The following is a 10000-nucleotide window of genomic DNA, read 5'->3' on the forward strand; positions in this document are numbered from 1 at the left end:
CAATTAAAAGAGTACGATTACCTCGTTTTGTAAATTATCCCAAAATGAGTGGAGATCAGTTTCCACTACCAATGACAACCAACTTTTTTCCCTTAGCTTTTGCTGAAAACCTTACAAGTTCTGAAAGAAAGCGAAGTGTCTTTTCAATTTTTACCCTTATCTCTGTTATAAATATGCGACGATATTCATTAACACGAGAAGAGTTTATGAAGCTAGAGTTGACCTATTCTCAAAACAAACCGGTTAAAGAATCAACTGGTCACTGAATGAAAAAAAAAATGATCGAGATCAATCATATGTATAAGCAGGCAGTTAAACGATGAAACGTGATCATCCAACACGATGTTGGGCAACCTATTCTCGAAACAAACCTGTTTGAAACATGAACTGGTTACTCGATGAAAATGCCTGATATAAATCAAACACAGTAATTGGTTATGCTGTTGTGGCCTCCCTGCCCTACATTTGTTGGGGCGAAGTCAAATAAAATAAAATAAAACATGTATTGAAGCAAGCGGCTAAACAATGAACCGTGATCATCCAACACGATGTTGGACGAAAGTGCTTTGGACATTTTGAACGGTTGGAAGGGGCCTTAGGTTGTTTACCAGTAACAAGCGGAAAGCGGTTGGTACTCAATTTTCTCAAAAGATAAACACAAGTTCCCTATTGGAAAATTGTTTGGGAAGGGCGTGTACCAATCACACAACTCGCTCAAATTTACCGAGGGAGTCTGCGAAGAAGCTAAATCATGGCGAAAAACAAGTGATAAACACGGTTTCCATTGCGAAGTTTCGAATATTAGAATTATTCTGGTACCATTTCGGTACCATTGCCATTCTTACCGCATGCAGTTTCCGAAATTTTTCGGTAAACCTTAGTTCCCGCGCAAAACCAATTAATGTGACGTCACCCTATAACTAATTCAGACACAACGGATGGCATAGTGCAAGGATTCAAATATCCAATGATCGGATTTAAACAGAAGTTTCTGCTTCGTAGGTTTTCGTTCTGTTTATACAGTGTATATGAATGCAGAACGAGACATCAGGTTCTTTAAAAAATATTTATAAGCATCTCGCATGGAAAATCGCTGCTCAACAGAAATTAGGCCCAACCTTTCATTGTAAAATTCATAGCATAGTCATGAAGTTTGTTAACTGTCTTTTTCATTTACTTTCATGGGTCCTTTGTGGGCTCCTGTTTTTGTCTGAAACATTTCTCCCGAGTGAGTGATGGATTCAGCCATCGTTTCTCAGGTGGAAAGGGGAGAAGGATAAGGTCCAAGTGGTAAAAAATGGAGGGGTTAGTCACTGTGTAATTGGTATTTTGTCGAGTTTCATCATCGCTGGAACCTATCCAGGATAAAAGTAATTCGGCACTATTTTTCATTTCGAACACTCTTGAGCACTTTTTCGCTTTTAGAGCAAAATAGGAGCATGTTTTCACGTTTTGGGAAACATTTGAGCTCTTTCTTCGTATTCTGGGCTAGTTCTTGTTCATGGCAACATTTTGTTTTGAAGAACAGTTTTCAGCAAACCGAGATGGTAAAATTGAACACGCAAAAACTTGCATGGTTGTAATGAGCTTGTTGTCAGAGTATAAAAGCAGTTAGAGACCATGTCAGTCTTCAAGACGTATATTAGTGAAGTATTTTTTGTTCCACAAACAGAAATGTTTTTATTACTTCTCTGAACGTTTTATAAACAACGGTAAAAAGGAGGCCTACTGATGAAAATCTCCAAAGGAATGTTTTTAAAAAGTTCTACCATCTTTTGAGCATTATTTCTAAGTTTCGAGCACGTTTTTTGAAAATTCGAGCACTATTTGAGCACTTTTTTTGCCCTTTTTTGGAGCACGATTTTGAAGTTTTTCAAGCGCAATCGGCGTAGGCCTACCAGTAGCACCAACTCCTTCTCAATGATCTCAAAATGATGTTGCCCAAATTCACAACTGAGGCTGTGATGTCGATCTTCTTGATGCCGGAACACCTAAATAGGGAATCAGTTACGGCAAGCACTACAGTAAGCATTAGTGTCGCAATCATCAGAGTGTCTATCAGACCAGAAAAGACGAAGAAGCGATGATAGGCGTTTCATATACAATTTTGGAAATTCGGCTACCACATATTGCATGCGCCCTCGCGTGCGCAACTTTTGAGGTTTGCACATGCGCATCGTTTGAATGTTTGCTGAATGCCGTTTCATCGTTTACAATCTATCATTATTTCTCAATGAATACTTCACTCTTGTGCTTTTGACGTTCCTATTCGTTCAATCAATTTCGAGGCGCTCATTATCCAACACTGTAAATACAGAAAAAAAAAACACTCAAGAAACGAGTACAAATATTTCTCGATAACAAACACGGATTAAGGTAATTCTCATTAAAAAATAAAATACCGACTAGATTTTTGTCAAACTTGGCACAGTTGATATTCATGCACAGGACATTTAAAAAGAGCTATAAAAAGATGGGGTCACCGGGCTTGTTCTCGCGCTGCATGCCCTTTATTCCGAGTGTTTTTTTCCGAAATAATGCAAGAAGCGTTCGAAACTTAATCAACCGAAAAAATTGTTCTTATATACTGGATATTACTGAAAACTTGAACCTAATTGTCTGTCCGGGCTAAAATTTTTCAGTAAAGTGATTTTAAATAGCTCAATTTTGCAAAGCAATGCGAGAAATTGGACCGCTAAATGTGCTACACGGCCAACGTTTGTAAAAACGTAATCTTTCCTTGTACTTGTACATGTTCATTGCTGTGACTTTAACATCTTCAGTTCCCACAGCCTGCTCCCGTCTGATCTTGTAGCTCAGTCAGTAGAGCAGCGGTGATCTAATCCGAAGGTTGTGAGTTCAATTCCCACCCTGGTCAGAGTTTTTCTCTGTCCTTGTGTGGGCCCATTTTCATTAGTAGGGCTAACGCTCACATGGTTCATATGGGCACAAAACTAGCACTTCACATTAAACTCCAATCAGTTAAGTCTATCTGCAATAAGGATGCGCAATGCAAAACCAGGCAATGATATTATCACCTTTTAAGTTATTTGTTCTAGTCTGGTAGTTTGTGCTGTGGAAGGAACAATCACACTTCGTTTCCATTGCGCTAATAAGGCAAAGACTGTCACACAATCCCGAAAAACGCTATTTTTCCTATAAATTCTCTATTTGAACAAGTTGGGTAATAAACCGCTTATTAGATGCTTTGGCGCTAAGCATCGCGAGTATTTTTTAAGCGGTTTGAATTTTGATTAACCCCACGAACCTTTCCAACTGACAGCAAAACTCGTAAAAATACTAACAGAAAAAACATCACAAAAATTAATATGTGTCTCAGCTGATGAGCGCATAATTTCTGAACGACTGATACCTTTATTCTTCTGCGCTGTTTACTCGGGCTCTTTCTTGCTGTCTCTCTCTCGTTGTTTGTCACTGATATTTCGCCTGTTTTCTCGTGCTATCAGTCGCACTTCCATGTTAAGTATCGCTTACTCGTCCCCGGTCTTCCTGTTTTTCTCTCTTTCTCTTTCTCTTCCTCTTCTTCCCTCGTTGTACGACATTTTAAGAATAGTTTGCTTGTTGTTTGGTTGTCCTCAAAATTTTTGCTTGTTTTACTAAAACGCAGTGTCAAATGCCGAACGCTGACCGTGCAACTTCCAGCCAGAAAAAACCCCGCGGGAACCAGCCTATGCAACTTCCCGCCAAAAAACGAGCATTGTGATATTTCGCAGGCTTACATGAAAAGTTGAACGAACGCACGGACGGTCGTGCGATGACATCATAACCAAACTAAAGTTTCTCGGAGTTACCTTTGGTGCTCCGCTCTTATAACAGCGTTTTGATTTACTTTTTAGTCTGTTAATATCATGAGAACGGAAACTAGCAACTGAGACCGATGGATGGCAGCCTCGTCTCCAGGGTGCTTTTCCCTGGCTTTGGGAAAAGCGCCCTGGGGACGAGGTTGCTATGGATGGAAGTGTTTTAGGGGAATGATTTTTACCAGAGCCAGCATGACGCAAGAGAGGCTCTCTTCACTGGCCCTTATGCATATCCACTATCCAACAGACATTAATCCGGAAGAAATAGTTGATCTGTTTGCCAAGAAGTACCCAAGGAGGCTTGAGCTTGGCACACTACTGAAAGATCACGATGATCATTTTTCTGATCATCATCTTCTGATTATCATCGTTTGCTGCAGCAAACCCAGTAAATAATACGGATTTTCAACTTTACTGATTTCTATTTTTGTTCTTTTTAAATAGGGACATTATTCTCTAAAACTGTAAAATACATTTGTAAAGTAGTCTCCGCCAAAAAAAATCCATTTTGAAGTTTAAAAGTTTTAATGATATCCGCGTTTTTAAGTTCGCTTTGAGGCTGCTGTTTTCATATCACACTGCCTTCAAAACGCACGAAATGCAGTCTCAGACGACCTAATTCTCAAAATTTCCCGGCGGAACATACCCCCGGACCCCCTAAAAGCTCGCGCCTCCGGCCCTAGTTTGCTCCATCTCCTCGTTGGATCGCACCCTCCCGCCAAAAAAAACCTGCCTACAGGTCTGTGCTTGGGACAATGACTGACGGGACTGAGAGGATCTTTTATACTAACTTGTTATGAAAACATTAACTTTCATATTTAAGAAATAACATCAAAACACCTTATGCGGCACACGTTGTTAGGATGTGATACTCATTGCGATAATTTGAAGATTTCCCTCTTCTGAAATGCGCATAAATAAGATGAGAAGTTTACCTAGGGTGCCAGTCGCTCCGAAGCTGAAGTATCTGCGTTTTACCGTACTCTGTAGAAACTCAATTATAACGAGATGAAATAATGAAACCGAGAGAGGAAATGGAACATATGGTTGGGATGTGTGAATATCACAAATTTAAAGTTAACTTTAGAAGTATCTGCCTTGTGATAATTATGAAGATGCTTACAGTCTTCCAGAAACATGTTCCACACAGTTGAACCCCTGTTACTCATAGAGTTTTGCCCAAAGAGTAGCCAAACTTGGTGAAAGGCGAGTTCTCTCACCACTGCATGGTGCCAGCCATTGGTACCGCGAGGTCTGACAGTGAGACTCTGTCAAACCAGCAAAATAAATGTTTGGTCAACTGTCCAATTTTTCTTACAGTGCGACGCGCCTTACCGTGGCCACCTAACAAAGGTTTTGAAAACTTATACGCCGATCAGGGTGAGCGAATTTGATTGACAGTCACCCCTCCATGCAAAGTTCGCACGGTTGTAAGTTGAACACCGTTGAATGGGTTGTTTGAGTTGACGTACTTATACGTAGTTGTCAAATGTGAAAGTTTGTTGGGTGGCCACGGTAAGGCGCGTCGCTCTGTAAATGTGAGTCCCGTTTAAAAAGTTGGATACTTTTTAGTACGCCCGTATTCTCCAGTACGGCCCGCTAAATTTTCTTAACATTTTCTCAGTGGCAAGTTTTCATGTTGTTTATGTGGAAAAAAAACTTGTGAAACTGTTCGAAAGTTGCAAGCAACTGTTACAAAAGCCAAAAAGATTTATTCGTTTGAAGTTTGAAACATGCCTATCATTTGTGGCAGTTGAACGTCAAGGCTTGAATTCAACTAGTTTCCTTTCCTGCGCGCCTACTGATTATCACGTAGAGATAGTAAATGTTTTTGAGAGCTCGCCTTACTTAGTCGTACTTAGTCCTTACTGTAAGTTAAGGATCTCGTTTTTTCTGTATGATTTATGCCCCATAAATACGCGGAAAAAAAACGGTCCGTAACTTACATTACGCTTCTCCGAACTCGGTTAGTAAGAGGTTTGTAGGTCAGTGTTGCAAGTTAATTAAATGTAGATTCCGCAGGTTAAAATGATTTCACCCTAGGTTATAATTAGCCTAACCAGGTTGAAACTGAAAGTAGTAAACATCAACAAAAATCCATCAGTTATTAGCAAATATGTATATGTTGCCGGTGAAATCGGTCTGTTCTCAGGTTGAATCCGTTTTAGCCTAGGTTAATTACACATTGGTGATCCGCGTTTTACCTAGGTTGAATAGGCACTCAGATGGATTGAAGAAACGTTTTTGGAACCTAAATTAAGCCTAGAGAAAAATTAGGGAGAGGTTAGGATCGAACCAGTGTGTTCAATTGGCCATTGTGCCAAACATTTTTTGAATCTCGAACCATTGTGTTCATTTGGTCATTGAGTCAACACCCGCTATTATTACAAGGCACTGTTAGAGAATTCCAACGTCATTTCTCCCAATATAAAAATCAAAAATGTGAAAAGAACTTTAGGAAAAAGCCTTTAACAATCAAATACAAAAAGAAGTCAAGTGAAAACAAGAAAACATTGATGTCTTCGTTACTGGAATAGTCTCTCATCCAAGTTTAAACCCCACTCGTACGGGCTTAACTTCACTCCCGGGGAAACGAGCCTTGAAGCATTTAAACACGCAATCCGAGGTATGGACATAAAAGGATTATTGGACGGGAGCTGTAATTGTCAAGTGTGCCAGTCCTGACGATAACTTCTGATTTTAGTCCCTTTTTAAATTATTTATATGTTTAACTAAATTAGTAATGTTAGTAGCATTGTAAATAATTAACTCTTTTTACAGTTAATCGTTAACTGTATTTAAATTTGTAAATCTTTACATGTATCTATCAATTTTATCTTTTTAATCTTAATTTTATTGATCAATTTTAATTAAGTGTCCCCAATTAGCTCTTAGCTAAGAGCTAAATAGTTATAGACACTTGAATAAAGTTTATGTATGTATGTATGTATGTATGTATGTATGTATGTATGTATGTATGTAGATGAAAGGCTGTCCTAATTCGGTAAAATTATACGTAGTCGGCTCGGTAAATGAAATAGAAATGGCAATCAGGCCTAGGACGCTCACATGCTGTATGAGACAACACCCGCTTAGGAATCAAAAAAAGGCGAAAAGAAGATCGGAAAGTAGACTTTAACATCCACAAAACAACAATGAAATCAATTAAATAAAATAAGTAAAAAATATATATATAAGATTAGAAGTCTTCCGTGTGGACAATACACAGTGGTCTCCCATGAACGGACTTTTTGTGGAAATCGATCGAGTAAATGATATTACCAAACCAACAACAAAATGAATCCATTGCTGCCATTACAGGAATAAAAATAGATGTAGAAAGAAGATAAGAAAATAGCCTTCAACGGCCAAACAAAATAAATATGAAATCAACTTTACTGAAATGGTTAGATATCGTCGTATCGATCGGGGACTTCGCTGTGCATGGTCTCCCGTTCAAGTAATAACCCCATCCGAATGAGTTTAACTTTAGTAGACACTTAGACTTACATCAAATTCGACAACAAAAAATAACTTCATTTCCCCAAGTGCAAGTGCAGTGCAGGCCGCGTTGTTCCCATTTGCAAATTTAGTAGCATTAATAATACGAGATAACCTCTTTCTGTTTTTACAGGGGGGGGGGGGGGGGGGGGGGGGGGGGACTTCTAGTTAAATTACAGAATTATCTTTTTGGTAATCTCTCGCCATTTCCCAAAGTTAACCCGTAGTTGTAATTCACTGTAACTGGACAATTCGTGTTAACTGTTTGTGCATCCCACGGATACGCCATTATAGGCGTCTTGTTCATACTTTTCATTTTGAGTCCCAGAGGTTTTGGAAAAAAAAGAAACATGGCTAATTGGAACTGGGGAACAGGGGAGCAGTGACAAAATATCTTAGGAAACAATGGTACATAGAAAATGTTAGGGATCAAAAAGTTGTGAACAAGTTTGAAAGTAATTTCGGGAACAAGGGAAAACAAGCCAATGATTTAAAAGGGAAGAAGAAATGTGGGGGATCTGTATTCCATAAAATGGATTCCGGATTCCAAAGCTTCACATTTGCTGGAATCCGGAATCCTTCACATCGGGCGAAGTGGTGGTGTTGGTGGTAGTAGTAGCAGCATGCTTTAATTGATAATGGAGTATTTAAATGACTTCTGGATGCTCAGTATCTGATTAAAGGAATTTATCCTTGAAATTGCTCAATTTGAAAGCAATTGTTGGCCTAAACTAGAATTGTGAGGACTGCCAAATTGGACGCGACTAACAGCCTCGTCTAATTTCGGCAGTTCTTGGAATTTTTTTCTTGTGTGCTTATTTTCAAATTGGACAGCTCGGAGTTGTATTACATTTACAAATACCTCTACTTTAACACTGTTTTCTACGGTCGTCTACGGTCAGATCTCGGTTGTTTATTCCGGTTCGATTCGGTTTGAGGAAAAAACCCCTCAACTGATATATTAATTTTGATCAATATTGTGCATTTCTAATTTTTGAAGTATTGAATTACCCCGAGGGAGGGGATCAAAAGATCAAAAGTGTAGTTTTGACGTACGCAATAGGACATTTGCATGTTGACGCCATATGACTACAAGTACCAGCATCCTTCAGGTTTCGCTTGTCTCATGTTAATTAGAGATATTGTTATTTTTACCCCTCTGGGAATACAAAATTTAAATATGAAAAGAAAAACAAACTGAATTGTGGTAGTTGTAGTCAAATGCCGCCATCGTGAAAATTGCCTATTGCCGCGCATAGCGGGCAATTTGCTTCATTTTAATACCGTAGAAGGCAGTTTCTGATCTACGGCCCCGCTGTTTCCCGGATATGGGGGTGCTGGAGCTTTCTACTGACTAGTGCATAACGTAAGGCTGTGCGGGCGGAGAAAAAAAGAGGCTCGTAAAATATTGATAATATCTCTGGATCAAACAATAACAACGAACATTGGAGTTACTGCAGAATGGAATTCGCTTAGTAAGCTAATCATGGGGAGTGTACTATTTGAGGTATGCAATGAGGAGCATTAGCCCTCATTAAATTCAATTACACTTAAACATTTTGCAAGGAATCTTGAGGCAAAGAAAACAACTACAAGGTTTCTTGTTCAGTTCACGCCAGTGTGTCGAAAGATAAGTAGGCAAACGGCCAAAAGAAAGTTGAATGGACTTCGCCTCGTACGTAATAAACGCTGAACTATGGACTATGGACTAACTCATAATTGTTTTTCAGAAAGGTCATTTAAGGTTAATGCAACAAAATCATACGGCGAAACAAGAGGATTAAAACCTCCAAAGTGGACTTGATGAAGAAAATAGTCTGGCCGGACGCCCCAAAAGGGAAGATTGGATTTCCTCTTATTGGTAATTTTAACGGGATATGTCTGAGGAGTTTTGCTATTTTCTGGCAAAACTCTTTTGTGCTCATAAACTTTCTTTAGATTCCGGAGACAGGTAATAAATTATTCCTGCAGGAAGACATTTACATGTATCTTTCATTGTTACGTGTCTTCACGATATGGAGTGGAAATTTTAAAAACTAGCCAATTTTTTTCGAATTTCAAAAGGCAATCCATTTCCATGCTGGTATAACTATGAAAATAACATAATACACTCTTTATTTAGAAAGGTTGTGACAAAACAGATGGCACTTTTTTGGTTTTTTTAAATTTTATTAAGAGAGGGGAAGACCGGAATTCCCGGAGAAAAACATCTCGGCGCAAAATACGAGAGAAATAACAAACTCAATCTCTCATAGAGTCAACTAATTACGTCTTAATCCAGGGCCACATTGGTTGCTACATGCTGGGAGGCGAGTACATGTATGTCAAACTGAAAAGGAATCTTCGAATTTGCAGTACTTCGGAACTGTAACAGTGTTATGTAAACGAGTTGTAAAACGTGGTTTCCATTGTTTACTGCCATTTTCACCACAGTGTTTGCCCTCGTAACTGTGATTATTCAATAGTTATTCACTGTTGTACGAGGGCAAATACTGAAATCTTTGCAGAGATTGAAACTAACGGATAGTGGCTTATCCACCGGATAAAGTTATCTGGCCTATGAACAGCTAGGGCCAGTGCCATTTGAAATGTAAGATCGACTGCAGTAACAATAGCATAACCTGAAACAAAGAGGATTTGATTTTTGATTAACTTTGTCTAGACATGAGAGGTTGAGA

General features: G+C 38.9%; 1 long non-coding RNA gene across 1 annotated transcript in view; it reads right to left on the reverse strand.

Annotated features, from left to right (window-relative positions):
* Window positions 1–8544: 8544 nt before the first annotated feature.
* Window positions 8545–10000, reverse strand: part of LOC137968114 (uncharacterized) — a 20588-nt gene continuing 19132 nt past the window's right edge. The window contains exon 4 of the long non-coding RNA XR_011116626.1: window positions 8545–10000. This exon is cut by the window's right edge and continues 51 nt beyond it. This is a non-coding gene — a long non-coding RNA (uncharacterized lncRNA).

The sequence above is a fragment of the Montipora foliosa genome, chromosome 8 (assembly GCF_036669935.1).
Source record: "Montipora foliosa isolate CH-2021 chromosome 8, ASM3666993v2, whole genome shotgun sequence".
NCBI lineage: Eukaryota > Metazoa > Cnidaria > Anthozoa > Scleractinia > Acroporidae > Montipora > Montipora foliosa.